Source organism: Coptis chinensis, chromosome 7, assembly GCF_015680905.1.
Source record: "Coptis chinensis isolate HL-2020 chromosome 7, ASM1568090v1, whole genome shotgun sequence".
NCBI lineage: Eukaryota > Viridiplantae > Streptophyta > Magnoliopsida > Ranunculales > Ranunculaceae > Coptis > Coptis chinensis.
This window is the reverse complement of record NC_141462.1, coordinates 21,384,620-21,390,136: the sequence shown is the minus strand read 5'-3', so window position 1 is coordinate 21,390,136 and position 5,517 is coordinate 21,384,620. Positions and strand designations below refer to the sequence as shown.

Here is a 5,517-nt window from a genome sequence, read left to right as displayed (position 1 = left end):
ATTCACAGTTTGTTCTTGTTGCACCAATTGTTACCAACACCTTATCAATCTCCTTTTAGCAATGTATCAAGTCACTAAGTTACACTAACCAGTACAAACTCTAAGCTTTACCTAAGTGACAAGTTCAATCACTTTCCAATTTTCATACTAACAGCAGAATGCATGGGATCATCTGATGAAAAGTTAACCAATTCAAGCAAATTATAGCCGCCCTTTTTATCAGGCCGGTAGTTGAAACTCACTGGTTATGCATTTGTGATTCACACCAATTGGTTCTACAGCTTGTAGTTAGCTACCTGCAAGAACACATTGTTCTCGACCATTTGCTCCTTTTGTGGAAGTATCAGGCCCATCTTCATTTGCTCCTTTTGTGCATTTTTCTCTCCATATTGCTTCCACTTCATCAGTTCTAAACCTTTAGGTAAATGTAGATTCTTCTAGCTAGTGGCGTCACCATGTCATTTGCCGGTGTATGCAATCATTGCACCATTGTCAACACAATACCTGTCATCGGTCGCAAACAATCTCCCACCTCTCTTGGAGCACATTATTCTCATCATCTCTTGCAACCGTTCATTGCATCCAATACCACCAACAATTAGAACATCTTTCTTGTCACAGTGTGCCATGGCGCACTCTGTAATCTCCACAAGCATTGCAAAGAGAGTTTCCTGCAATGAATAACACAAATCTGCAGGAGTGCATTTACTATTTTTTAATTTCTCCACAGCAGTGGCCTCAATGTAGCTCAATATCTCACTAAAAGAAACATCCATTCCTTTGACAGCATAAGGAATATCCAAGAATTGGACACCTTTCTTTGCAAGCTGCTCAATGTTGTAACCTGGGATTGGATCATTGGAAAGTGTTAGAACCCTGGCAAACCTATCCAAGCAGTTCCCAACTGCAATATCAATTGTCTCACCAAAGATATGATATCGTCCCTCACTATAGGCAATGACTTGTGTATTCCCACCACTAACATACAAAACAACAGGATCATTAGCTCCCATAACGATCCTGCCCATCTCAATGTGAGCAACACAGTGGTTAACATCCACAATGGGCTTCTTCCACAATTGGGAAATAATGAGTACAATAACAGCAGAAACCTGGAGGGGAGCACCTATGTCAGGTCCCTTAGTGTAACAGAGGCAGTCTATTCCATCAGGGGTGATCTGAGCAAATTCAAGGGCATATTTTTATGAGTGGGATGACATGTTGCAAGTGGTGATGAGCAATCTCTCGAGGGAGGAAACCATGACCAGGAGGTGTGATGTAGGTGTGGCATGGATTTGATAAGATGGTACCATCGAGAGTTACAACTCTAACACCAATCTTATTAACTGAACCTTCAAAGCCTAGGGCAATCATTTGCTTCATCTCTATGAGAATTGGTAATGCCTATAACAAAGATCGAATCTAGAAAGCCTGAAAATAAAAAACAAACAACAAAAGGGGAGGGGCTCAGATTAATATGAATGTTACCTTCTAACTGTGTACATGTGTGTTGGGAGTGTTGGAGTTATCCCTCACATGAGGAGAGAAAGGAGTTCAGCTTGCTTGGAGAGGCCTGAGCGCGCACGTGCTCCTATTAGTCTTGCTCAAGGCGCCTCATTCATGCCTCGACGACCTCCAAGGTGTTTTCAAAGTATGCACGCTCGACATTGGCCTTGCCAAAAGCGCGCCCGCGCCCATGCCTAAATTTGAAAGAATTTTATTTTTGCAGAACCGTGAGTTTGCAATACAAGTTAGGGTTTTTGGCAAAACCTAACTAAGATAGAAGACACGAAAATACACAGCACACAGAGAGAAAACCCAATCTTGAAAGCAATCAAGATTGAGAGATAACATTTACAGAAAAACAAACCTGTAAAGATAGAGGAGTGATCTAGTAAGATGAGAGACTGAAAGGAGTGATTGTAATCTTCCTTCCCACTTTATAAAATGATTAGCTCTTGTGGAAGTAGGCACCATTGGCCGAACCACAGTATATTTTTGCGTTGTGGTATGTTTTTACTACTTTACATTATTATATGTTGTTAATAATTGTTTAGCGAGTTGGGCATGTTAGTTTGGTTATAGGGAATATTTAGATTGTTGTCTAGAGTTGTTATTGATCCTAGTACAAGTTATCTGTGTAGTGGGGAATCAATTGGTATCGGATTAAACCCCAACAGGGAGGGGGGTGTTACTCGGAAAAATGAGTTGGCTTTGCTTTGGTTTTTCTTACTCTCTCTTACTGAATTTTCTTTGTTTGTTAGATGAGTACCTATTAGTAACAATTGCTACAACAAGAACAAACTGTGAATAAGAAGGCTGGCTGAGGCATGAATCAAACGTTTTCTTTAAGGTTGTTTCATGTCTGTTCCTCTTTATACAGACAAAGCACGTCAACCTCCAAGATACAACAGCCAGATAGACTCTCCTTTGTTTACTGCATATAAACCAAAGAAGAAAAGAAGAACCACGATACTGATCTTATGAAAGCCCTCAACTTAGTATAGAAAATAGTTTTTTGCATATTTTATTAGCTGCTGCTCTAGGAATATTTATAGAGAAAAAACGTGGAGCACTTAGTAGATCCGGATAGGGTATTGATCCAATTTCCCAATAAGAATTGGATTCTACAAGTCTATCACATCTATTTCCCAATCCATATCCAATTCTGTTTCCAAACTTAGCCCAAGCCCAAGTTCACCTCTTGTTTTATTCAAAATAACACAACAGTACCTTCATACCATGTCAGAAAGTAAGTTAAGGTTACCCACATAAAAGGTCAATCGTATACAAACATTGTCAAAAGTTGCAGGAATTATTCTTCATATTGTTGATGGGAAAAAGGTTTAAAAATTTGTCAAAATGTGGGAACAGAAAAGTAAATTAAAAATATTAGAACAATGTTGGGAACTCACTAAGTCCTCTGTGAATTTAATTAGGTGCCACTTGTTTCCCAGTTAGCTTCCCAAGATGATCCACACACACACGCAAGGAGTTTATATAGTTCATGAGAGATATCCATATTAAACTTATGATTACCTATCGGACATTTTTTTGAAGATGACTAATTGAGTTGGATGGACACAGTGTGGTACTTGACAAAGCACACATTTATCTGATTAATCATGGCATCAGTGCACCACTCTGTTTTAATGTGTTTAGACAATCAGAATCGGGTAAAAGTTGATTACAACACTAATGGTGCAGCAAGTCAAGGATTTAAAGATGAAACAGGATTGAGAGAAAAGAAGAGTAAGAGGGAGCAGTACGAATGGAGGGTGTAAGGGAGTGATATCCTCCTTCAAGAATATCAGACGCATACTCAGCATGATGGAAATACCACACCGACTTGTAGAATCAGATCGCGTCCCCAAGCTAAGAGAACGTTCCAGAACAGTTTGCACCAGCACGCGAACCAGGCTATAACGTGACTCAACTTATCTTCTAGAAGCAATCATGAACAAGAGATGCACATGTACAAATCAGTACCACCAGCTACTGACCATTGCCGCAACCTACTTGCCCATACTACTAATCCCCATCATCACAGCAGACCTATAAAGACAGTTCTCGCACGTCTCCTTAATCTAGACCCCACGTTTGTGATACATTTTACACGTGGTGGGCGAGGATTCACTCTCAACATCTATAAATACCCCTCCTATGAACTACGCCAGACCTGATTCTTCTCTCCCCTCAGAATCGAGAGCAAGATACGTAGGCAGTTCACTCCTAAGCCGAACTCGGTCCCTTCTATCATCCATTCCAGTTCCCATTCAACTGTGTATGTAAAAGAAAGTTGAAACACGCCTTTACATTGGCCGTCCTGTGGTCTCGATTACTTGACACACCATCTTCACACAAACCAAAAAAAAAAAAAAAAAACCAAATATCTCAAGCCCACGAAGCATGGCAAGCCTCGAAGCTCAAGTTCAAGGCCTCGCAAACCAGCTAGGCTTAACCAATGAGAGCATTTCCTTGCTCAGGCAAGAAAATGCTGCTCTTCGTGCACAAGTTGACGCTCAACAACAACCAGCTGGTAACGTCGCTAAGAACGGCATCAACGAAGTTAATCAGCAGATTAATGAGTTATCGCAACGGATCGACCAGAGCGCAGTACGCAAAGACGCGTCGCAGATCGTTCAGAAAATGCTCAAGACATACCGCGGCCGTTCACCACAGAGGTACTCAGTAAACCCTCTCCTCAGGATTTTGTCCAGCCACGTTTCCCAATATATGATGGCAACACATGTCCCGGCCAACATGTAGCCCGCTACATTCAAAGCTTGACCCTTTACAACTCCCCGGAGTTTGACCATCTTCACTGTCGGCTCTTTCCCGCCAGCCTCAAAGATGGCCCACTTGATTGGTTCTTTTCACTCGAGTCAGATTCGATCAAGACTTTCGAGCAGCTCACTGATCTGTTTGCCAGCCAGTACGTGCACAACAGACGTAAAAAAGCAAATCTGGATTCACTCTTCCAGTTATCATTTGGAGAGGATGAAACCATTCGCCATTTCCTAGGTCGGTTCAAAGCCGAACTATTATGCATGGAGAGTGGCCTCAAAGAGTCTTTTGCCACATTGGCATTCTCCAACGCTTTGTCGGTCGCGTAATACGCACCTCTCGTGTCGTTGATAAGGTCGCGTCCGAAACCCCGCCGAGTATGCTCGGGTCGACAAATATATTAAGCAGCAAGAAGGTTTGCGACACCACGGTCTATCAGACGACCAAGAAGTCGCGGCGATCTCTGACGACACTCCACCTGCCAAAAACGGTCCAGTCACAAGCACCCAAATCGGCAACCGCTTGATAACAACAGAGTTCATTTCCCGACACGCCTCTCCCACATACTAGAAAAGATCAAAGCGAGCCTCATACTTCCAAACCTAGCGTCATTTACAACCCGCGAGACCGACCGACATGCCCTATCATCACGATTCCACAAAGCAAAATGTCACGAGACCGACGCTTGCTGGGGGCTCAAACATTATCTCCAAGATCTCATTGAAGCCGGACAGATAAAACAGTACACCAACATTACTGATGGCGACTTGCACCACAAGCTTATGGCCCGCCGAGTGCGTAGCAGATCTCCACCCTGCTGGGAATGCCAAAGCATCCAAGCTCGCTCCCATAGTAGAGGACTCCCCATCGACCGTTCTCGTCAAGATCGCCGCCCGCACTAGTCAGATCGTGACAACGGCAGAACCATCCATATGATCACTTTCCCAGATGATTATGTTACTTCTTCTAGAGAGAAACGAAGGCGTGTCGGTGCTCTTCAAGAAGTTTATCATTTTTTCACACAAGCAAAGACACGCCCACGACATTTGGTCGCCATTTATGGGATATCACCTTCACAGAGGCTGACCTCACCAAGGTCTGCCTCCCTCACAACGATGCACTTGTCGTCCACATCAGGATCAGCGACTAGACAGTTAAGCGCGTCCTGATAGACCCTGGCAGCTCATGCGACATTTTGTTCTACCACACAATTCAAGAGATGAATCTACC

The 5,517-nt window shown here is 43.0% G+C and overlaps 1 pseudogene; it reads right to left on the bottom strand.

Annotated features, from left to right (window-relative positions):
* Positions 1-288: 288 nt before the first annotated feature.
* LOC147486584 (uncharacterized) lies at positions 289-1,440 on the bottom strand (annotated as a pseudogene).
* Between the last annotated feature and the right edge of the window lie 4,077 nt (positions 1,441-5,517).